General features: G+C 43.2%; 1 protein-coding gene across 2 annotated transcripts in view; it reads left to right on the top strand.

Moving 5' to 3' along the window:
- Nucleotides 1-3,468: 3,468 nt before the first annotated feature.
- SLC6A6 (solute carrier family 6 member 6) overlaps nt 3,469-25,860 on the top strand; it is a 93,832-nt gene continuing 71,440 nt past the window's right edge. Inside the window, exon 1 of one of the 2 annotated variants that reach the window (XM_048957658.1) lies at nt 3,469-3,489. The gene's annotated coding sequence lies outside the window, so the exon portion shown is untranslated. The remainder of the gene's footprint in view (nt 3,490-25,860) is intronic. The other variant, XM_048957655.1, reaches the window with a different exon arrangement.

Here is a 25,860-nt window from a genome sequence, read left to right on the forward strand (position 1 = left end):
AGAATCTTTCTCAGCTTCTGTTTTCAAACAGCAACTTGCAAAGAAGTCTATTTCCCTTGACTGCTTTTTAAAGGTAAATATGTGCAAATTTCTTTAAATCATCTGAAGTGGATGATGGTTATGACTGAAAGATAAGGAGGGATTTGTCTGTCTGACAAACTTCCCCTCTGTTTTCGTAGGGTTGGTATTTTGAGAAGTGGTGAAACACTGCTCAGTGCAAAACATGGGGCACATTGTGAACTGGAGATGTGCCAGCTGATGGGCTGAGCAGAAACTGTTGAAATGCAATGTGCTTCAGGGCTCAGCTCTGTTTCCTGCACTAGAAATCCTTTCCAGTGATGACTCTATGTAAAGATCTCCGTCTCCAGCCCACAGGAGATCAGTGTAATGCTTACTACAAAGTCAATAGGAATTTTCCATTAGTACAATCAATTGTTTTTAGTCATCTTTACACTGGACCATATCATCTGCCCATCAGAATTAATATTATTTATTGAAAATGCTGAGGAGGAAGAGTGGAAGAAACCAGAGAAAAATATCCTGAGTTTGTGCCGAATGGGACACAGAGTAAATCTGAAATAATGTAATTTCTGGACAAGCCATGGTTAGACATAGAAACAGCAACAGTGATAAGAGATGACCAACGCAATCAGCTCAAGCACCACTGGAGGTAGCAGCCCAGTGCATGGTGCAAGGCCCTGAGACTGCCAGTAACGCCATGCAGTCTGGTTTTGCTTTAGTGTTATCAATAAGGCTTTGTACAGACAAACAACTCACTCACACATAACTGTACTGCAAGAGTCCAGGCAGCTTCCATGCACACCAGGAGATCTGCCTATTTGGAGCTGCTTTTAGGCTAGGGACGAAGCAATGCAGTAAGAAACTGTGGCATCCATTTTCACAGACCATAGAATCATTTGAGTTGGAAGGGACCCTTAATGGCCATTTGGGCCAACCCAATGAACAGGGAGGGACCATACAGCTCCATCAGGTGCTCAGAGCCCATCCAGCCTGACCTGGGTGTCTCCAGGGATGGGACACCCAGCACCTCTCTGGTATTGAAATAGTAATTCAAATAGTAACAAAACCATAGCAGTTTTGGGTGGCAGCAGGACATTTGCAGGTGGATAATTAGCTAACTCAATAACGATAATCCCTGTTATGCACAGCCAAAATCTTTGTACAATACAGCATTCCAACATACTGAAAACTGACATAATGAAAATTCTCTGTGTGGGAAAGGATAAAGAAGGTGATCCCAAAAACCCCAGGAAAATTTAAAAGAAACACAAGATCAGAAAGCAAAACCTGCAGAGAAAAGCAAACGCATTAACGGCAGCAAGACTGCAGTGCTGCAAGTCGTACAAAATGAATGCAGTTCATCGTGCTGAACTGTTCATGCTCAGACCATATATGTTCAGTTCTTGACAAAGTAATCTCTTTGCAAAGCTACATAATGCAGCAGAGTCAGCGAGGAACGAGTTATAAACAAAGAACCTATTCAGCTGTCAAAGTAATTTTCAGCTATATTAAAACAGAATAAGATGGGACAGATTCTGCAAAGCCTTCTGCTGCCCCGTGAAGCCGGTGGCGTTGCATATGTGTAGATGGTGCAGAACAAGGCATGCGTGCGTGCACAGGCAGGCGCCCACGTGAACACATGTACACACACGTGCACAGGATAATCACCCACTGCCTTTCTGAGCCCATGCTGTAAATTGCAGAACAGTTATTCAGATTGCATTTTCGCTCTGCACTTAGGGATGTCACCAAGTTCTGGCCATTCCGATGACGTGTTTTGTTTCCATAGAAACCCATGTACTTTGGAGTGGGAAAAGCAGAAGGAGACTGAGAAAAGCAGAAAAATAATGCAAAATAAGGGATGTGTGTGGTATGAATAGATCGTTTGGGTTGCAGGGCTTGTAACAAAGAGACTTGCCTCTTCAGCAGGGAAATGCCTTATTTATTTGTCACTCCAGAACATTCACAGACGTTCAGATTTGTGCCAATTAAAAGAATGCACCATCCTATTTTTTCCATATATGCTAACCACCATTAGATGAACTCAATCTGTATTAGAGAAACCAGGCTTTCAACGTGCTTTCTGCTGATGCATGGCTTTTGCTGTTTGTTATGTTTCTGGTGTCATTAGCAGGTGTTTCCTATCTTCATCCCCAAACTGGGGAAGGAGGCGGGGCCTGGGAAACTGCAGATTTCAACTAAGGTTCAATGAAATACCTGTCAAGTCTCCTATAAATAAAAACCTGATCTGTACCTCCCAAGGGGTGGGTAGGGAGAGGCATGCTGGAGCTATTCTATGATTCTTTCCTTCTTAAAACAGCCAACTTGCCATTGAATCATTTAATCGCTAATTAAAAATCCTGGATAAAACAAGCTGTCTACAGCTTTCTGGCAAACATCCTGCTGACTTTGATAGGGCCAAGATTTTACCCTTTCCTTGACTGCAGAGCTTGTTTGTTGTTACTTCTTTTCCTTAGAGCTGTTCTGTGTCTTATACCAGATGTTTTTTTCCTCTTAATTATTCAGTTTCTTTCCCTTTTAATCATAGAATCGCTCAGGTTGGAAAAGACCTCAAAGATCATTGAGTCCAACCATGACCTAACCATACTACCCTAACTAACAACCCTCCGCTAAGTCATGTCCCTGAGCACCACATCTAAATGGTTTTTAAGCGCATCCAGGGATGGTGACTCAACAGCCTCCTTGGGGAGCCTATTCCAGTGCTTAACAACCCTTTCTGTAAAGAAGCGTTTCCTGATATCCAACCTAAACTTACCCTGGCACAACTTGAAGCCATTTCCCCTCGTCCTGTCACCAGTGAGAAGAGACCAACCCCCCTCTCACTGCACCTTTCAGATATTGGAAAAGAGCAATAAGGTCTCCCCTCAGCCTCCTTTTCCCCAGACTGAACATGCCTCAAAATTTTCTCAAACGTTATCTAACTTCAGCTCCAAAATACTTAACATGATGGACCCCAACAGGCAGTCTGTGACCAGGCTAGTTTTGTTTTACCCACATCCTTTTCTGCTGTGGTCTTGAAGAGGACAGGGAGTAGGTATGAGGGTAGTGTTTCAGCAGCTAAAGACTTCCTCTGGCTGCTCTGCATGGTCAGACACCTAGACCTGCACTTTCCCCATTACCAGAGCTATGTGTTGCTTCTGGTGTCTGACCAGCTGGAAAAGGGTTGGACCTGGAGCATCCAGCCATGTGTCCCAGGACTGAATGCTGGGAGAAACAGAGTCTTATATATTAGAATGCTGTCAGTAATGTAATGAAATTACTGTTCTGTTTCTGAATATTCCTCAAGTGTGTGTTTGTCATGTCTAACCATTTGGTATTTACTAGTCATATCTTCTGCAATTTTGCATTCAGAGTCTACGTTAGGAGAGACCTATTCTGATTTTGCCTGGAGCTGAATAACTCTTCAATGCACCTCCACTGTCACCCCTGATGGCTCCCTGCTTTAAGGTAGGAATGTACCAAGAAACCAATGGCTTCCAGCAGGCTTTTGGGCAGAGTGCACTCGAATTACTGTATCCTTCATGAGAAGCTGCTGTGGGTCACACCAGGCCTTAAGTTTACTGAAATTGCATGGACCTGCTGCATTCTTAGGGAACAGAGTACAAAAATATGGCTAGTACCCAAATCCCTTACCAACACGTGTTGCCTGTAATGTTGACGTGATTCAAGCCCATACTCATCAATTGATCTTTGCTGAACCAAATCCATATCTAACACCCAGTACTGACTTGTAAGAGTCTTGTTTGCTAAGTAAAGGAACATTTGACTTGGCTGATCAGCTCTTACCTTGGTTGTTTTCTTTGGCTTTAAACTTTGAATTTTACAAGTTCTACAAGATGAACACTCTGTTTCACTTCTTTGTGTACAGATAGAAAGAAGCAGTTTGTAAACCGTGTGCTTTGTAGGTAATACAATATTTTTCTCCTCTGGAGTCCATCAGTGTTGATGCTTACCATAAATGTATGAGACCTCATGCAGATCTTTAGGCTAGAATCTCAGAGGTTCATTCCCTTGCACATCTTATCGTTAACATTTATTATTCTTTCTCGGAACAAAGAAGAGGGCTTACCTTGAACTTCAGGCAAATCTCACATCACTGTATTTGCAAATGGGTTGCATGTAGGACTCAGCAAGATTTCATTTAACCTTTTCTGTAGTGTTGGTTGCAATTCTCTGGAGGTGGGATGAACAGGGAAAATTCTATTTGGCTTTAACGTTCTGTATTAGTTGGTGTTTTGTTTTCCTTGTTCCAGAAGCTGGATGTTATCTTTGATAGCATGCCACTGAGTATAGCGATCCTGAATGACAGAGCATCTCTTGCATGTGCTACTGCTGATTCATTGTGTGTGCTTCCTGTGAGGTAATGAAATACCTCAATCACATCAAAACTGCTGATTTTTAGATAGTAGCTATTATGTAAACATTATACATAATGTGACAAGCTTGAAGGCCAGATCTAGATGGTAATGTTCAAGGGTGATGTTGGTGTGCAGAAAAATAATCTTCTGGAAGTCACTGTAACTTCTTGCAGGAGTAAGGAGGATTTGCGTGACTGTAAGCTCAACATGGAGCTGTTAGTGTTATTCAGGTTCAAAAATTAATAAGGTAGGAAAAAAAAACAAACAACAACCAAAACCCTACTAGTAATAAATCTGTGCAATCTTAGTGTGCTATTTATCATCTTCTTGTACCAAAACAAAGTTGGTGATGTACTTTGCCTTGAGCAAACATTCGTATTTTCCAGACTCAGCAATGTGGTACTGGTTTTCAACCTCTCTGGTCTTGCTGTTTCCTGTCTTCCTTTCCCAGACTTTGGAGTTTTTCACCTAAATTTTCCTCTTTTGCTTTTAATGGAAAAGCAAAATAAAGTTTGTGATCAGAGCCTTCTCCCACACTAGAGGATTTTAAATTCCTAGATGAGACTCAGCAGGAAAAGATGATAGTGTAATTTCCTTAGGAATTTTATAGTTGAAGCATTTATAGTAATAAACCTTTGAGCACTGAGATTCTGAAAGAGGTACCTGAACCAGCATGTTTTGAAAAGTGTTTCCTAGATAGAAACCCAGGAGGAGGAAGAGGAGCAGGGAGCACAAGCAATGCAATCATATAACTTGGCCATGTAATTTTCAGCAAAAGAGTTTCCTTGTCACATTTAGTGTTTTTGTTCCTTATGACAAATTGTTTGTGTAGAAAGTAAAGTTGTTCAGTCTCGGTACTGTTCCAAATTTTAAGCTTTTGGTTTTCTTCATGTGTTTGTTTTTTTTTTTTGACATCACTTAGTGGTGATGGGTTCACTTGGCATGATTGGTTAGCTCAGCCACGCTTAATGACTTTGACCTTATAAACTATATTTGACTCAGAAAGGTCTCATCCTGTTGTTGGAAGGAGAGTCTGCCTCATTACTCAGTTGGTGAAATTTACTTCTAATGAAAAAGGTTTTATCATGGTAGGAGTCAGCAAGACTCAAGTGGTGCATGTTACTTATGCTTTTCTGTTTTACTGGGCTGAATCCTGCTCTTAGTGTGTCTTTTGAGTATGACAGCCATGAGTTTTTGCTTTTTTACAGGGATTGTTTTCTCTTTCTAAGCAAGAAAGCAGGCCTGAATGTGTCAGTCAGAAGCATTCTTTGGAGCAGTCAGTTGGTACAGTTGGTGCAAGCTACCTTGTAGTGTAATTCATGCTGTTAGTGCCACTCAAGACTTAGCTTGAATTCTTACTGCATGATAGTTTCCTTGACATAATGATGGTGAGATGTTTCCCTACTCCTAAGAGAACCTGGGGTACACTCAGTGATTGCTTGTTTTGCTGAAAAGTTACAATTCTCATAAAATCTCTATCAACAGGTAGCTCCTTCTCCAAAAACCTGGTGCTGTTTCCCAGGGTGGAGATACCCTCTAGTATCTAGCAGATTAAAAGCAGCTGTGGTACCATTTGTTTTGTGTGAACACTGGTGGGTCAGCTGTTTGCAGGAGCTTCCCAGTGCAAACAAAGCTTGTGAGCTACATTTTGCTATTTAAATAAGTAATTTTTGTTGTTGTTAAAGAGTTGCTGGAGACAGCCCTGTTCTCTTTCAGTAATAACTATAATTAATCTTGGTTATAATGTAATCCTGATACAAAATGCATCGTTGCACGTTGACAAATGAAATATTTGGCACCAGTGGTGTTTACACTTGCATTGTTGCTGTACTCCTGTGTGTGCAGGAAGGTAAGGTGAAGTATTTCCTAGATCTCCAGATTATTCCTAAGATTCATCATGGAGCAGAAATTCAGAAACGTTCTGTTTCAAAGAAGGCTCCATGACCAACACAATTACACCAGGGTTTTACTGGATGTCAGTGGTGTTCTTTCATTATCTTCACATAGGTTATACCTTGATTTCATTTTATTACGGGGTTTTCTAAATTTCTCATGAGCCTCTTTGTGCTCCTGCTTTGTGTGAACATCCATCCACCTTAAGAAATTTCTCTGTCCAAATAAAGTAGTGACAGAAGCCACAGCTGGTTAATTCACCCCACTCTGATGCTCACTATCTTAGCTCGAGTCACTAAATGATATACAAATATTATTTTAGTACACCTCATGGCTGTATATATTGCTTCCACTCTTCCTATTCCTGGTGCTTGAGCAAGAAGAAATCAGAAAATGGTGAATTTTAGGATGTGTTGAGAAACTTGCATGGACCTTGCTTCCAGGAAGAACGTAATTATGTGCTGATAAATAGCAACTTATCTAAAAAATACTCAAGAAAGTATTTCTTAAATAAGAGCACTTCTCTGGAACTGAGCACTTGGTAGCTGGCAGTTGGGCTTTTTTTTTTGTTTGCTTATTTGTTTTAGTATTTCAGCACCCTGCTGACAGTGTTGTGAAATCCTTGCTGGGTGTTTGCCAATTAACTGAATAAACTTTTACTTGCTTGATGATTTTATAACTCCTCTGTATGAAATAAGTTTGTCATTTGTTTGACTTCTCTCCTGCGTTTTGTGTAAAAATGCTACCTAGTCTCACAAAGAAAGACCTTGAGACTTAAATTCTTGCAGAGTTATCAAATACAGCAATCAGAGTCTGAGCACTTAACAGAGCAGTCATAATATTTTTTGTGATATTTTTAGTATTATTAAAGATAATTACTGTTGTATTATTAAATACATCAAGCTCTCTTATATTCTGTAATGTAATTTTCCACTTCACTTCCCCTATTTTTACATGTATTAATACATCTTCCAGTTAAGGTCTTTTTTCATTGCTCACTGTGTGTCACACTTCAGAAAACAACTGTGATTTTGCAAATTGGAGTCCCGTAAACTGTTCCTCTTTCCAATGGCCACTCAGCTCATAGAAGCCAATGGGTAGGTGGAGGTCAGAAGTATGACAGGGTCACCAAAGACACCAAACTAATGAGCAGGGATTTTTTTCGTTACCAAAAGATTGAATAGGAACAAAAAAATCTCCCACAAACTGTGGACATTTCCACTCTGTGATCGTTGGTGTTATGTGAGATATTTTCAGGCATTCAGGTAATAGATACAAAATTGGATGTATGAGATAAGGTATAGAAATGATATCTGGAGGCTGCCTTAGCTGTGAGAGAATGGAAGAATTCTTATTCAGTACAGATGAAATAAATTTCTATCCACAGGGCATAGGCATTGAGAGGAAAATAACTTATTTGAAACCAAGGGCTATAACAGCCTAATTTTGTTCTCTAGACCCAGGTAAATTTCATCCTAACACAATAAATAAATACATAATATAAAGTACAGTGCTATTTCCTGATTCATGATCTTGTTAGACTCCAAATAAACATATATCATGCTGGAATTGCAATAACACAGGCTTAGTACATAGATGGGGAATTGCATCCACCTACTGAACATGAGGAAGGCTTACCAAAAGCAAATCATTTAGAGGAGAATGGAATTCTCCTTTAGACTCAGTGGTGTTTCTGTTGTGTTTTCCCCTGGAAGATGGTCCTTCTCATGTGCAAGTATTTTTTGATATTTTATTTCTTAAGCAAAAAAAAAAGAAAAATTTCAGATATTTTGCTATACGTTATTGTTATTCTATAAGTTTAAAAGCAACTTCAACAATATAACTTGATTGGATTGGATTGGATAGGGATTTAGAATTAGCAATATTACCCCCGGAGTTCTTAATCCAAGGATGGAAGTTGGGCGAGAAAGCATCAATAAGCAATTTATGGAAAACAATGGCACAAATCAGCAAGCCACGCTATAGCAGTCCTAGCACACCCTTTGCAGGGCTTGTGTGGAAGGGATTTAGCAGATGAGCTTGGGTGGCTGAATGAGGTGGAGGGTTTGGGCCCCATAGAAAGGCCAAATCTGTGAAACTGCTTCTCACCCAGCCTTAAATCTCATTTAAGACTTTGGAATATATTCAGGGATATTATGCTGAAAGAGTGATTTTTCACACATCTAGAAGAATATCACACTATCATCTGTGTTGAGTTACAGTAGGGCTCAAATGTTGCAAGTTGAGGAGGAAGGTGAGAAATAAATGGCCAGTGCCTCTTTAAGAATCCACAAGAGCAAAGCAATAAAAACGAAATACAATAACTCAGATAATAAAAACATTATCTTACAGATTTCATACAAACTTTGCCTTAGGGAGGCCACCTGGTTTGTGTTTTACTGATACAGCTGTTCAGACTTTTTTTCCTTTTGCTACATGAAAAATTGAGGAATTTGAACAGCTGTCTGGGTTAATTTTTTTAATGCCTTCAGTAAGTAAAAATAAAGGCAAGTGACATGAATAAGTGATGTGAAATTGCCTCTAAAGATGCTTTAAAAGCTTTCCAGACTAATTCCTGGACCTCATGAAGTGCAGTGAATGAAGTTGTGTGCTCAGTAAGAGGGTGAGCAGGGTGGATGCTGCTGGTCAGTTTCTCCTCTCTCCATGCAGATGAGAGTTGCTCAAATTGGGGCTAACTGGCAAACTCATTTATACTGGAATTTGCCCAAGGTAACCCCATTGGCTTCACTGAAATTGCTTAGAATTTCCATAACTGAAATTAAAATCACTCAACAAACCCGAGCAACAAACCGGGCCAACTAATTTTGCTGAATACCATCCATAATTTGTTCTGTTGCTTTCCAAGGATGTACTCCTTGTTGTGAAGGGAGAAAGTGAACAGAAGAGGTCAGGATGTCTGAGCAGACATCGTTTCTCAGAGAGGAAGGTTATTTTTGCTCTTTTCCAAATTGCAGTGCTTTGGTGGGAGGGAAAAGCAGCTGCCCTGCTGACGAACGGCATCCCAGCAGGCTGAAGTCTGGTCCAGTTTGACCAGGTGATGGAATGAAGCAATTGGGAACCGCTTTGCTTTTTGTTGCCCAGTGTTTCACACACCTCTAGCAGCAAACCCTCTCTGTTGCCAAGACAACCCCGAAGAAATCCGAAATCCAGAACAATACCCTGTGCACGAGACGCCTCGTATTCCTTAGTGCATGCGTTCATTTTGAATGTCGAGAGGAACACTGCCCTCCAGATCAAGCCAGGTAAGTCCAGGTGAAGGTGTAGGTGACGTCTGTAAGGTGATAATGGCTTGCATTTATAGATTCTTTTGTCCTAATGGCTGCCAAAGCTCCAGGGCTGGCACTGAGAGCCTGCTCAGTGTGACTCCTGCACTGCAGCACTGCCTGAAGCTTACTAGGATGCTTCCTGGGGCTGTCCCAAAAATGCTCCAGGGCAGGAGCACTGACTGCTCTCCCCAGCCCCTGCTGCATGTGAGGGTGTTGCAGTGAGCACCAAGCTGTCATGATGTGATTTTGCAGTGGTTTCTAAAGATTTCTCAGACAGATGAATGCAAGTTAGTGCAGCCATGAAGGTCTTTTCACTTAATAATTGGGTCTGGACAGAGCTGTGCTTGGCCTCTAGGTCAAAGGAAAGGTGCGTGTGACTTGAGCCTCTTTACGTAAGGTCTTGGCTCCATGCAGGACAGTGCTATAGCTTTGGGTTTTTTAATGCTTATTTATTTAACCTTGGTGAATGTAAATTGGACAGAGGTCCAAGAGGTCAGATTAAACACCTCCATTGACTATTAGGGTTTTCTGTTTCTTTTTTCTGTTTCTTAGAGAAATGCTACGTGCAGTTTGAAAATATGTCTCACTTTTCTGAATTCTCTCCAAATCATCTTTTCCCCTTTCATTGTCAGTAGTAGAAAATAAGAGATTTTTTTCTTTTTTTTTTTTGGTTTTGACCTTTTCACTAGGAATGGCTGTGCTGGCTAAACACAGGTGAAAATAGGTTGATAATTGGACTAGTTGATCACAGAGGTCTCTTCCAAGCTTTTTGTTTCTATGATAGCATCATAGGAGGAGAAGAGCAAACCAGCCAGTGCTTAACAGGGAGTGTTGCATATTGACCATCACACTCAGGAGCTCAGCAGCAGAGCTGGTTCTGCTTTAATGGCTCTGCCAGCTTGTCCATGGCTTCTACTTTCCTGTATGGTGTAATTTCTCCCTGGCTGTGCAAGGAGCCCTGCAGATGAAATGCGGGGATGTACTTCAAGCAGCAATGCTGGAAGCAACAGTTTTGCCCTTGTTTGCCTGTGTGAAGTACAAACTCCACAATGTACCAAGAACCATCTCACTTCCATCCTCCTAAAAGCCAAATCCCTTTGGTTTCAGATGCAGCATCCCTGAGCTCAGGCCGCTTCTGCTCCTGCTTTAACACCTCATAAACAAGGAACAAAGGAGGCATGTGAAAGAACTGCAATTTCATAAACCGTCGAGTGGGAGTTGGAGCTGTTATAGAACATCCCGTTCCAAAAGGAAACAAATGATGGTCTGATGCTGCTGGGTAGTAGTGACGTATGTGGCTGCAGTGTGAGTCAGTCAGTGTGAGATTCAGATACGGACCAAGAGGGAAAACATTTGAGGCAGCAGGACCAATCACATGCTCATAGATAGAATTACCTCAGCTCATTTTTCAGTTGGATATTAATATATTTGCTGCGCTTCTTGGGCAGAAGGCAAATAGCAGCACAGAGGAAAAAAGCACGTGTAGGAGCTGTTCTATCTGTCTCTTCTTGCAGCCTCCCACCCACACTCCTGCACAGGCAGTGATAATGTATCGTGAGTGTTTTGGTATATCACTGTTTCGTTCAGTAAAATGGAATGTCTTGATGTTGTTGTTATTTGTGTTCTTTGGAATCCCAGAGCGTTCCCCATTCCAAAGGCACAGGTCCATGAATGGGGCAGCTAAGCAAATTCTGGGGAAAATATTTTGTTTATTGCCAAAGCTATGTCTTGTTTTAATTGCTTACAGCTCAGTTGAATGCTTATGGTCATTTAAAAACTAAAACTGAAGCATGAGGAATCTTTTAAGGCCCTAAAGGAGTTTGTAGAGCTGATTTTCTGGTATGTGGGGGATGTGTCATGATGTGCAAATTGTGAAATGAATTGGCTGTTTACTGGAAAGTTACCGTTATCTCGTGGGTCACGTCAGTCAGAGATAGGAAACTCTGGCCATGGATTGAAGACAAGGAAGCTTCATTAGTAACAGTACTTTGAGGTGTTTCCATCTCTGATGTTAGCACACATCTCTCCTAGTTGTGCCTAAATAACAATTTCTGTGACTCTGCAGCAAGCCATACCAGGAACTGATAAGGATCAAAACCCATGAACAAAGTACCCTGTAAGAAGGACCTTGCTTTCTTTTCTTTTTCCAATTCATTTCAACCAGCTCGGTTCCCTGATCAGCATGGCTTTAAGGAGCCACTGCACAGGCCAGGCCAAAGGGCCCAAGTGGTGTGTGGCAGAGAGGCTGATGGTGGCAAGCCTGTGACAGCCACCCAAATCTGCAAATCGGTAGACTAGCTGATGAAACCTGACTTCATTCAGCAGTGAAACAACAGCTTCTGTGTGTCCAGAAGGAAAAATTAAGGGGCTGTTGCTTGGCTGCAGATTGTCTTTGCCAGGGTTGGAGGATAGGAAGGATTTGGGTTCAGGCAATGGAAGTGTTGTGAATAAAAAAAGGTCTCAGAAAGCCATAGGAGCCATAAGGCTCTTGTGTTGGAATCTCAAAAAAGTATTTGACCTTTTCGTGGAGGTTTAGTCAAATCTGAAGCAGAACTGCAGGTTGGAGTTTTATTCTGAGTCCCAACCAGGGCCAAAATAGTGGGCTCTGAACAGTCTTTCAGAGGAAAAGCAGAACTCTCCTCATTGGAACTGAGATGTTTGGTTTGTGCCTCTTGACCTGTAATTGCCTCATTGTCTTACTTGTGTTCTAAAGCAATGTCAGATGGAGGGAGCTCACCCTTCCCTGCTGGACACGGAGAGGGCTGTGCATTTTGACACCAGGTCCTGGTGGCAAACCCCTCTATGCCAGCACTGACCTACAGCAGTGCTCGAAGCAGATGGGTAGAAAATGCTTCACTGCAAACATTGTCTGTAGCAAAGCACTGGCAAGCCAGGCTGGCTGCTCCTGCCACCAGGGGAGGGGACTGGCCTGAAGCGTGTACAGTGCCTATCTCCTGGAACGGCAGCACCAGAGCTGCATGAGGCTTCCCAGCTCACCATTATCTGCTGCATCCTTCTTCCCCCCTGCTCTGCCCTGGCATGGGCACCCTCTTATCATTGAGGTGGCAGCGTTTTGTTTGTACAGCTGAGAGCTCTTGAGCTGACTTTGTGTGTCCTTCGAGGTCATAAAGGCATTTGATCTCCTGACCGAAATACCTGTGCCACCCTCTGGTCAGAGCTATGGGGCTGCACTGCTGCCGGTGGAAGAGCTTTCCTGCAGTACTACAAAACAGCTTTTCTGGAAGAGGGAATTGTTCACCAGTATTGCAAAAAGGAAATTTCAAGCCCATAAACAGCTCTTACTGTAGTCTTGGAAGGCAGCCGCACCCTCTGTGCCCTGGCCTGAGGTGGAGCATCAGCCCCATGGAAGGAAGAGGTGTCTGCAGCGTGTGCTGATGTTCCACCACGCGGTCCTGGCCCTCATACCCAGCACAAAGCCCCAAACAAACCCTTGGCCTGCTCGGCCCCACTGAGGGCTGATGTCACCGTCCCGCAGCCTGCTGGCATGACTCACAGAGGGAACACAGAGGGTTCTTCATGGGCTGCAGGAAGGCAGGAGCCGCGTGGGAGGCTGTTGCTGAGGGAGGGGTGAGGAGAAGGTGCTGGAATGAGCCGGGGTGCTGGGTGGGGGGCCACACCTCAGCCCCCAGCACCCAGGGTTGGAAGGAGGTCAGCTCCTGGTCGGATTTCTTTTCCCTGGGGGTGTTCTGAACAGTTCTGCCCTTGTTTTCACACAGGATTGGGGTGGGGTAGGAACGGTTTTATTTTAGAGGAGATTCCCGTGACTCGAGCTGCCTGAATTAGTCAGGAGTAAGGGAGGGTAGCACATGGCCAGAAACAGAGCCCAGACTCCCTGAGAGCATGAACGGCCGTGGCTGAGGCATGTCGTTTCATTAAGGCACCTTTTTGGGGTGTCTCACTGCTCCAAGCCCATTGATGGCTGTTCTGTGTCAGCAAAGCCGATGGAGGCATGTAGCACAGGGACAACGTTTCCAGCAAGGACAAGGTGATGCAAATTACATGAATGGGCACAAGTATAAACCAAGCTGCTGTCACCAGGGACAGGAGGCATCTCTGAGTGCCTGCCAGAACTGTTAGGATGGGAGGATGCTCGGGCTTTGCTGCAATGCTGACTGCCTCCTGGGAGGGGCCTTATAACTTGTGAAGTCCAGTTCCTAGAAGTGATGGCACCTGTGAACACACGGACACCTGAGCATTTCCAAAAGCCTCTGAGATTGCCCAGTGAAAAGCATTGAGCACTGATGATGATAGAGTATATTATATCTAAATATATGAACTCTGGAAAGGGGAAGGTTATTTCCCCTTTCTTCCATCATTCTGATATAATTGGAAGCAGGAAGGCACTCTCAAAAGAAATGTTTATGTGAACCAATCCAGATTTTTGCTGAGGATTCAGAACCAACAATTTGAAATAACTGGACAGACTTTGGCTTACTTACATGAAATCCTAATTGACCACTAGCACTGATTTTTCTTAGTGCTTCTTTTATGTCTGCAAGGAACCACAGAAAACCTCTGGATTTAAATATCATTGAACTGTGAGAATTTGGAAATCCAGATTCAGCAGTGGATGTTTCAAAGCATGATGTTAAGATTTCTAGTGTGAGGGCACATGCTAGGAATCAGGATGAATAGCAAACATACAAATTAAGTATTTAATTAGGAGTCAGATGGAATCAAAATAGACATCTAGTTACACTAATAGAGAGGCAGACAGAAGCACTGTGGGTGTGAGGTCACACTTGAGTAAGTTGATATGGTTGTCAGGATGTTATGAAAACGCTCACAGATTGCAAAGCTGCCCACATTTTCTTATGACCAGAGGTTCACGCCATGTTTACTCTTTGTGATTCCCTCCTATCACTCTCCTCTGACACAATCAAGAAAACAGTGTCAGGTGGCTGGTACGATCGATCACCATACCAAATGAGCAGCCAGGACTCAATAGCTGGACCAAAGGGGCAGTGAATGACTTGGAAAGTGATGGGCCATGATTTTTTCTGGATAACAAGTTCCAAAAATGCCCACTTTAGTTTTCAAATGATTTGCTAAGATAGGGACGTGCTAAATTTGCAATTAATATTATTTTTTAAAGAATAGATCAAACAACTCTAGCAGATTTCCTTTAACTGACAAGTTCCATTAAACAAGAAAGCTCATTCTTAGTAGGAGATTTTAATATAACGCTGAGAACAGAGAACAAAACAATGAATGGAAACATATCAGCAGTCAATTTCCTGAGTATTCAAGCCTGCATTATACTTTGTTCTTTGCTACAGCCACAGCTCTGTAATTATCAGTCGTATTCATGGGACTTTTTCCTATTGACACTCAGCGTGAGTGTGGCTGGAAAGAGATTAAGCTTTTGTGGCAGCCATTTGAATTTGTCTAACTGAAAACAACCTGCGAGGCTATGGGGAACCGTGTGTCTCAAGGGATTTGTGATGGTCTGCAGAACCTATGGGTCACAGGTTCAAACGTGTGTGCTGGTTGAAGAGGACACATAGCTCTGAAATGGCAGACTAACAGCTGGCAGGCAGTGGTGCTTGCTGGCAGACATGGCACAGTCATGAAACAATGGTTGGTGATGGGGCAGATGTTGGAAGCTGTTCCTCTGTTATGTGACTAGGATGTTCTTGTTGGGCAATGGATAGGAATGCTGGACGAGCCACTGCCCACTATCTTTTCTTGGAAAAAGAGCTTTGTTGATCCAGGACTTCATGGAACCATTGAGTGACTTAGGTTGGAGGAGATCTTAAAGACCTTACCAAGTTCCAATCCCCCTGCCGTGGGCTGGCTGCCCCCACCAGCTCAGGCTGCCCAAAGCTGTCCATGGCCTTGAGCACATCCAGGGGTGGGCACCCACAGCTCTGGGCAGCAGTGCCACTGCCTCACCGCCCTCTGAGTACAGAATTTCTTCGTAACATCTAACCTGAATCTCCCCTCTTTTAGTTTAAAGCCATTCCCCTCTTGTCCTTCACCTAGTAGTTCCCACAGGCACAGTAGCTGCTTCTTAGCTAATACATCAAGGTCGCACCAGCCAAGTTATCCCTTACCTGTACTATCAGTGGACTTTCATTTTACTGTTAACCATTAGCTTCATAGTTCGCATGCTCCCTATGGTTGGGAATTCCCAGAAGCATGGGAAATGGACTTTCCATAAACCAGTCTGTGCACAGCTTTCCATGCAGGCTTGCCTCTCCCCGCAGCAATGTAAAGAGGAGAGGTGGCAGTGGGGAGTCGGGAGGAAGGCATAGGAGTGGATCCCACAAAGCTGCAGAGCGAGCTGGGAGCACATCCAACCTTCAGGTGACCAGAGTGTTCCCCATTACTTGGGTAAACAGAACCTTGTTTTTATTTGCACTAACATGGTGCTTCCTCTCTGCAGCCAGACAGTGCTATGCTGGCACACAGCTCCACTGTTAAGGCAGGAAGCATTTCCTCCAGGTAACATCACCTCTCTTGGCCATTCAGTGCCAGGAGGGGTGGGAATTCAGCTCCTCAGCTTGCAGCGCCAGTTTGTTCCTTAGAATTGAGCACACCCCATGTCTTTTTGCACAGCTCTCTGTTTCTGTGTAAACAACCATTTTAGCCAAAGATGGAAAACCAAAATCCTGTTTACTTAGGCTTTCACAGTCCCATAGAGCAGGAGTGTTAGTGTTGGTGTACTGGCCCAGCTCCAGCTCAGGTAATTACCGTGCATTCTGCCCTACTTACACACCCCCTGTAGTTTCAATTAGAGCAATTGTTTCCATTTTTCTTTCCTGCCCTGTCAAGTTTTAATACAGTTGCTGTTAAGCTGCTCATGTGGTCCCTTGCTCAGGTGTTGTGTTTCCATGGTAAAGGCAGGCATCCTCACACACATACCTGGACCAAATCCTCATTGGCAAAGACTAAAGTAATTCTATAATGGAGCTGTGCTAATTTACACCACGTGAAGATATGGCCTTCCTATGTAGACCATACATTCTTCTATTTAAATGCTCTGTAAGAACATTTTAATATATGGTTCATTCATTTTTCTACTTGCTCTTCAGCTGGGTTTGCAAACAACCTGAGGTTTGTGTAGTCATTTACATTTATGGTCATAGTGGTGGTATATAGAGAATACAGCATACAACTTCTGCATGTGCTTTTCTCCAGGTGTTCAAAAATGGATCTGCAGGGATATCTGAGCTCTGCCAGTCTTGGCTGTAGTCAGATAGAGAGAGTTCACAATGTGTGATGCTTTATGTTGTGAACTGCTGGAAAATGTGTTCTCTGGAAAAAAAAAATCCTTCCAAATTTACTAAGAGAATTAAGTACATGAAAGGATGCCTGAAAGCTATACAGCAGCTTAAGCCACCTGGTGCATTGAGTATTCATGTTCACAGCTGAGGGCAGTAACACTCACTGTGCTGTTTATCTTATCAAGAGAGCCTTCCTTTCATCTGGTAAAGAACTTGGCCTGAAATGGCATGTATTTGTGCTGGTGGACTATGAGACGTGCAGTGGGGTGAGTTCTGCTGTCTGATTCTCCAGTCTGTCACGTGGCCCATCACATACATGTGCTGAATGAATCGATGGTTGGATGCAGCCTGGAGTAGTTTGGGTGCATGGCACAGGCTGCTCAGCTGTTTAAGGCCATGGGAACTGGAGTAATGGAGACCTTTTAAGTGTCTGAATGTTAGGCCTTCATACAGAGTAGTCTTTTTTATGATTTTCTTGCTGAAACAAGCACACGTTACCTTTCCAAGGGCTCCTGTTGGGCAGCTTTTTGAAATGCACAGAATGCATTCAAGGCTCAATTCTCAGCAGTGAAAGAAGCTCAGAGTAGATACTCTGGGAATATACTCTGGGATGCTGACCCTTATGTATCTGGCCCTGAATGACACGCTGTGATATACTACAGTGCCTCCCTGTGTCCCACATGTGCTCCATCCATCCCTAAAAGAGGATGTTGGTCTCCTGTAGGTCCTGCATTTCATCTGTCAGCCCCATGCAGGTGTCTCAGGTGACTCCAGGTATTTAAGATATTTCCAGATATCTATATTCAGACACCTCAAGCCCACCCACTGGTAGAGTCCAGCATGTCTTGATGAGTGCATAACAGTGATACATGAGGTCCCTGCACATTTCCTGATCCCTCGGCAAGTGCAGATCAGCTAAGCTCTCCAGTCCAAGGCCTGTGTTTCATTTTCTCTAAACTACAAATTGTGGTGATTTCAGCTTAGCCACCGTGTCTTCACCTGTTCTTTCACACTATCTTTTCTCTTAATAATGTCCTTTTATACACACAGGGAAACATTTTGTCTCTTCAACGCTTTCCCAGGCTTCTGAATTTCTAAAATGAAGGTTGCACTGCAGGTTTAAAATGACAGCGTGACCCCAGAGCTGACTGCCACTCTCTCTTCCTTATGCAGTGGCAGTTTGCAGAGTCAGTGTAATCCTTTATGTACATTTTTTTTTTCACCCCCTTCATGCAAAACAAAAGGGTTTGGTTGTTTTTTCCAAAGCAAACAGTCTGTGTCAGCTGTCTCTCTCTCTCTCTCACACACACACACACACAAAATACCCACAAGCTTTTGCAGCCATGAGTGCTAAGTCACAGGTTCCCTGCAGCAGTGATGGGGAAGGTAAAGAGCTCAGAATGCGTTGTGTTTGCCATGCCATTCCACAGTACAGCAAAAGCTATCTCCAGTCTTTCCTGCTCTTACACAGCAAGTCATATTCTGCTTTGTAATTAGCAGTTGATCGTCCTTTGTTAGGCTTCTGTTACAGCCTTCCCAAGACTTTTCCCTTGCATTAAAGGCCTGCAGGAATTCACCCATTGTGAACTAAATCAGTGGAGGTTTTAAATCTTGGACTCAGTTTAAAAGCAAATGAAATATGAAGGAGTATGCCTTTGGTATTGTGTTCTTTCACAGAAAGAAAGCTTTAAGGAGACTAAAGCAGGAGTGTTTTCTTTGTGCTCTTCTGTGCACAAACTGTGCAGTCAGTTATTACCCTATTAATTGTTTGTGCAGCCACTGTTGACAAAGAATATGGCATATTGGAACATGCACAGGCAGCTTGTGTCCCCTGATGTGCCCTGCAGAAGCTCATCGCTTCCTGGCGCTCTCATCTAACGTTTGCAAAGGGTGTCATTGCAGTATCCAGCTTTTGTGCAGGCTTTTGCAGAGAACAGGCAGATGGAAATCAAGTTTAAGCTACCCACGCCTCCTTGCAATCACTCTTAAGAGAAGTAACTTACCAGGTAGTGAGTGGGTAAGGTGCTCAGCACCGCAATGAGTCAAAAGATTGCTGAGAGCAGCGGGGAAAGGGACAGTGTTGAAATCAATTTGATATCTAACCAGTTGCCAAGGTAGTGGTTTTAACAGAACGGGTGAGACTGGCCCTTCTTAAATCCTGCCGGCCGCATTTCACACCATCTGGAGTTTGTGCAGAGCCCGATGTGGGAAGCTGGCCAAAAAAAGAACTACAATAATCTAATCTTGCCATGATAGAAGTGTGAATAACCATTTCGGAGTCTGACTGGAAAATTACCACAACCTGTCAATGCGCATTAGGTGGAGGCAGGAGAAGAACTGATGACACACTGAAAAGCACTTCTTAGAAGATAAACAGGAGTTGGATTGTATCAGCCTCTGAGCTGAGAACAGTCACATTTCCATCAGCCAAAACAAAAGGCAGAAGGAGAACGTAACTGCTGAGCTTAGGAGAGGTACCAGCCCCATCCACACTCCCCATAGCCACCAAGGCACTCAGCACTTGTTGAGAGGCTGGCTGTGTTTTATGGCAGCTGCTTCGGACCCACAGTGCCAACTGAGCCTCTGCAGCAGTCTCTGCTGGAAACCATTGGTTTCACACTTTCAGTTGTTCCTCGGATGGGATGAGAGTTGGCCTCGCCTTTGTTTTCCAGCCTTGTGGAATTCCTAGTGGCATTTTTTTTCTCCCACCCTGAGAATGGATTGCCACGTAGTTTTTCCCATGTTCTTTGCATCTGGTGAAATGGATGGCTTCTAAAAATGGACACTAAAAATTTTAAATGGCAGCTTTTGGTGCTCACTGGCACCTCGGAGGCATTTGCTGTAGTGATGCTCATGCATTTAAATAAATTTGCTTTTTAGCATCACCTCAGCAAAAGTCCTGTGTCTCACTAATGTGAGCAACAGCCCCTAATGTGGCACTTGGCCATGTCCAAATCTCTGCACTGTGCTTATCTTCTCTCATTTGGGTGCATTTGGATGCTTTCTATTTCTGTCATGTCTCCTCTTTCAGTCTGGCTGCTACAGAGTCAAAGAAAACTGCAGAAACCTGTTTGAATAAGAAATCTGCACTTCATGGTGCTTTCAGAAAAAAAACTGCCTCTTTTTTCAAAAGATCTTCCCAGAACAGACACAATTTGATGCAAAAAGGAATGATTCTGATTGACATGCAGAAGCCTTTATGCTGCTCTGATACAGAAGAATGATGTTCTGAGGCTCTCACCCTAACCTACAGGTGAAAAACGTGGCCAGCAACTTGCCCAAAAATCTACTTATCCAAAGCTGGCCAGACCTGGCTTCATCTCCAGGAAAGTGTTTCATTTTCTATGCAATTCCACAGCAGCTGCTGGATAGTTATTGTGAAAGGGTCCCAAAGCAAGGTTTGATGTTTCTCCCTGTTTAAGTTAAGGGTTTTTCCCTGTTATTACTGGCACTGAACTGTCTGGTTGCTTCCAAGGCAGGCTGCTCCACACACCAGGTGCAATAATGCACGCTTTGGGTTGATGGAGAGCCTTGGTGCTGTGTTTCAGCTGCCTGGGAGCTGTTGTGGGGTGAGGTACAAGGACACAGGAGTAAATCACTAACTTCAGTGATTTCAGCATTATTTTGCACCTCTCCCATTTTTACTTCCATTATCATGGCCTCTCAAGGCCATCTTTTAGGCAGTAAGTTGGCTAGGGCAGAGATCCAACCAATTTTTACAAACCTCATCGTGTGGTTCGAACCAGAACTAACTTGACTTTAGCTAGTTCAGTTCAGAGCAGTTACATCCCTGAACCAAGGACAATTGGGATGAGAATAGCCACTGCAGCACACGCTCTCTGCAGCACCTTGCACAGGGATGAGAGTTATAAAATAATTCAAGTGAAGTTTTCCAGAGCTTATCATCAAGTCACATACGGAAGGACCAATCATTTAAATCCATTTTAAAGCGTGGCCTTTGAAGGAAACAGCCACATGGGCAAGGTTCTTAAAAAATATCATCGCTTGATGCCCAAAAGCCCAGTGGCAAACTGCTTGAATCCTTTACATAAGAGCATGCAGAGCAATCACCATCATTTAGGCTGCCCATCTTGGACCGCTTAGTGCTTCAGAAAAGGGCAGTTTACACACATTGCCTGGAGACAGGATGAGCCCTGATGTGCCAGTCATAACCATTGGTGTGGCCTTTATGGATTCAGCTGTGGGCAAGGGCTGGGGTGAAACATGTCGTGGGAAGGCAGATAACGCAAACATGAAAGCAGCACAAAACATGAGAGCCTATAAATAGCAGGAAATAAAGAACAATACTGTGATAAAATCCATAAGACAATAAAGACCAATGTGGCAGAGACCGTTTCCCCCCCACCCTTCTCCAGAGTTTCTCTTATTTCCCAAAGCTGCAGAGATCATCTGACTGCCGTGTGGTGAAGTCCAGCCAGTTAAGCACCATCTCATGTGCTTGGAGCCTTACACAAAGTATTTCAAAACCCTGTTTCTTTTTCTTTCTTGATGTCCTGCCATGGATATTGTGGTATTTTAAACCATTCCCTACTCATCAGCTTGTCAGAGCAAGGAGAAAAGAAGGAAGAGGAAGGGAGAAAAAATTCTTACGGAGATTTAGACTCATTAACAGAGTTTATAGGGTTTCAGACATTTTTGTGGTACTTCTTTGGAAGGGACGTGTCCATGACAAGCTAGGGTTTATTTTGCCACTGGCATAAGAAATGAGATTGTCTCCAAGAAAATGTTAGCTATTTACCAAGGAGAGGGCAAACATAACTAGAAAATGGCAACGGATGTGAAGTAGGAACCTTGTTTAAATTTAGAGTAATTACCAGCTCCTGATCTGGCCCCTTTGAACTGGATTGAGAACCAAACAAGTCTCTGGCTGCTCCTCCATAAAATTAATCTATAGCAGTGTGGTGGGCACTGCAAAGCTCCCTCCCTTCTCTGGCAGCAGCAACTGGAGACGGTTAATTATTTGGAGAGATATCCATCTTCAGCCTGGATCTCAGAGGAACATGTCCTGTCAGGAGGTAACCACTCTGTGAGCCTGAAAAATCATGAAAACAGCTCACAATTACATGTCTTACTGTTTTGGCTTGCAAGCATCTCTGGGGATGAGGTTTTGTTGCTTATTTCTGCAGGACCCAGCTCCGCGGTGCTCCAGTTTTCATATTAAATCTTCAGGTGGTGTAACACTAACTCATGTGAAAGTTTTTAGGCTGATTTATGGCAGTAGAGGATTGAAGCCTTATAGTAGGAAACAAGAGGATTATACTGTCTTCAGAGTTCGTGTTGGAGCTGGGACTGAAGCTCAGGAGTTACTGAACATGTCTCTAAATTGCTTTTGTTAGCATAAAAGATGTAGTTGTGCTGAGGAAACCCTACAAGAATATCTGTTTTAATGGCAAATCCACTCATTTTGTTCTGGTTATGATGCCTGCCTCCTAATGAACATGGCTTTTAGTGATCAGATAATGAAGTTGCTCCCTCCTGGCCCACCCAATCCTCTTACATGATCCCACCAGGGAGATATGAGGACAAGATCAGGGGATGAAAAGGGGGTGACACCATTTCCAGATAACTGCTTTAGTTCACAGAGATCAGAAATGACAGTGAGGTCAGAGCGGCTCTACCTGAAAAGTTGATTGGTCCACACCGTGCTCCAGAGTGAGGCATTTAAAGGAAATCATCCAATTCCTATCTGACTCAGTGCTTTAACCTATGCTGACCCTTCCTCCTATACTGCTGCAATATTTGTGAGGGTTCCTGGCGTCCAGACATTTGACTTCATCTGATGTACCAAATTTTGCTTGTACTACCTTAATTGATCATTATCTCTTGAAGCAGCTTGAGTGCTTTTCTGTACCCAACACTTCTTTCTGCCTTTTTTTTCCCCCAGTGTTTCCAGAAGGACTTGTTCCTTAGAACAGATGAACCACGTACTGAGAAAATGAACAGGCCAGATTGTCTAGTGCTCAGCACCCACCATTGAGGACACATTTTCCAGGGAGCTCAGTTTCCAAGGAAGCATCTAAATAAATGACAGATACTAAAAGGTGGAAACATACCTTACTTACTTTGGTGCTCAACTAGTGCCAGAGGTGCATAAAAAAACTTGCTCTCCTATGGCTGTTCTCCTTAGCTTACTCTACATGACTCTCCCTCTGTTGTACCCTATTTATGTCCTTCTTCCGTGCTTATCCTCATGCCACACTCCATCCCAGAGGTCTGGACTGGCCTCCTCCTGCTGGTTGCTGCATCCTTCTGCCATCATCAAAAGGTCCACACACTCACATTTCCTCCAAGGGGCCCTTCAGGGCTAATGCCTCCAAATGTAGAACATATGTGCGACATAAATTAATTGTTAAGGCCAGTGCTGATTGAAGTTTGGTAATTCAGCCTGCAGGATATACCATATGTTTGAAGTGTATTGTCCAAGTTTAGATTTTAAACTCCCAAGGGCAGGGACCACTCCTTCTTCTATGTTTACATAGCATCAATAAGACCAACAGTGCTTGAGTCTGAAATACATTAACCTTAGCCAATACATTGTTAAGTTTAATAATGACTAGTTAACATTAAAACACAATGGATAAAATATATAGACAAAGACATATTTTGGCAGAGATTTTGTCCTGTTTCTTATGCCAGATTCCTACCCAAGTGAATGGTTGCTGGTCATCTGAATCATAGACATTGTCTTGGAAAACTCACTCTTTGTATTGCACCATCCTGCTTTTCCCTTGTTCATCAATTGACACTCAGCCATGGACCAGTATTTAGGGTAACTTAGCCAGAGTCCACATAAGTGAGAAGTCTGGAATAAGAAGGCACCTAAATGAGATGCCAGACACTAAGCTCTGGCAATCACAGAGCCAGGGTGTAAATAAGCAAAGGAAAGCAAAGGTTTTGAATAAAGGAACTTAAGTGTCCTTCCTTATTACTTATCTCATTAAGCTGTAGTCTCCAGAAACCACATTCAAAGGTTACTGTGTGCAGGCCCTCCAGTGGGAGCATAAGAGAACTATAGGAATAAATACAGAGGCCATGTGAGCTGGCAAGCTGTTTTGCAGTGCGAGTTATGCAACATGTTAGTACCTCTAGGTATAGGACCAGTGGGATTTAAACTTGTACAGCAGATGGTCCATGCATCATTGCTGGAATGTGCCTGCTGACCTTAGGGCAGAGTCTGAATGGACTTCAAAAGAGAGACTGAGCATGCTTCAAAGTGTTATTGTTTAAATGTTCCACTAAAAGGGGACTCCGGAACAAAATATCTAGCAGAGGTCAGTTTGAAAAATGTCAACACACATAATGAGAAAACATCATGTCATGAGAGAAAGAATATTTCATAGGGATATTCTAACTATTTTGAGTTGGGAAAGCACTTCTATCATGTGTGTCAGCAGGTTGTCATACTCTGAGTGTCTTTCCTCGTGAGCTGGGAGCTGCATTTACTTTTGTTGGAAAGAGCAAGACTTCCACACAAAGGTCATAAAGACCTTTGGAAGGTGTGGTTTGTGGGCAGGCAGGTACGCTGGGAAAGCTGTTGGAGCAGAGGATATGACACAGGTGTATTGCAGTACAGAACTGACAGCCTCAGCAGCCTCCGTCCCACTCATTTTGAAGGGAAGCTTGTAAGACCCAAAGGCTGGTGTAAGAGCGTGATCCTGCATTATATAATTGCGTACCATACTCTGTTCTGTTCCTTCCAAAGCCCATAATGCCCACTCTTAGCATGTTCTTTCACTGGCGTAATCCACAAGGTTTGGCTTCTTCTAACTCAATTCAGCGGGAATTTCAGTAGAAAAAAGATTGGGCTTGTGTTCCGATCATTAGGACTAATACCATGAAGAAAGATTTCTCACGAGGCAAACTTAACGAGATCAAGTCTTCAGTGAGAAACTTAAGATTTTGCCTTTGCTTTTGTCATTTGGCTGGGCTGCATCTTAGTTTTAAGTGCCAGTGGTCCAGCAGCTTTCATTTGGCAAAAGGGTTTTGCATTGGCTACTGGCAATTCAACATGGGTGGCTGAAAAATAATTTCCTTTGCTAGAAGCTAACAGCAGCAACCTGAACTTTCACAGCACCTTGTCCTGCTGAGGCATGCCTCTGTCTTGATGGAGACAAGTTAGAATAACACGCAGATTAAAGGCTAACCCTCCCTGCAGACATAATGCTCATCCAGTGCCGGGAAGAGCAAACAAGACCCAAGTTCAATCAAAGGAAGGCTTGTTCATTTCATAGAATCATAGAATTTCATGTATGGATACTCATTGTGACCAGCTGGCTTGGCAGTCTGGGATGAGAAGGCCATCATGCAGTGTGAAAAGCTAAAGGGCTTTGGAAACATCTGAGAAAGTGAGGTGTCCTTAAATCAGGAAGATAACTCGGGCCTGTTTGTTGAGTCTCTGTATCATGGTAACGTAACTGACACAAAATGTGAAAAGCAATCACTTGAAGTGGGTCAAAAATAGCATCCACACCCACTCTGGAGCCCTGGTTGTTCCTCTGGGTATCACCAGTCAGCTGTTAGCTGTGGGCCAGATTAGGGAAAACTGCAAAAACGTGCTCAACCAAGTATGAGCTCAGCAAAGCGTTCAGGCTTACGCTTATCTTCAGTGTATGCTTAAGTTTAGCAAGTATAGAAACTCTTTGTTCATTACGACTTTTAGACCGGCAAAGAATGATACAAAATCATTCAGTGTTTCATCTTTTTTAATCTGTTTGCTGACTACTAGGAATAGCTGATCTCAGTGTGTAAACTGTTGCTGGTATTTAGTTGTCAGAATTTAAAGTGTGTCAGTAAGCTAAAGGTAACCTGCTATCACACCATTCCCAGGGCAGAGGAGTTACAACACATTTCTGATTAACATAATTGGTTTTAGGAACCCTGGTTCCCTGGAAATGATGTCCCATTTTCTCCAACGCAGATGCACTCTGCAAACTCTCCAAACTTCAACTGTTGCAACTGTTAATGGAGAATAAAAAGCCAATGTGAAATGAATTTGTTTAAAAATCTGGA

Source organism: Lagopus muta, chromosome 11 (genome assembly GCF_023343835.1).
Source record: "Lagopus muta isolate bLagMut1 chromosome 11, bLagMut1 primary, whole genome shotgun sequence".
In the NCBI taxonomy this organism is placed as follows: Eukaryota; Metazoa; Chordata; class Aves; order Galliformes; family Phasianidae; genus Lagopus; species Lagopus muta.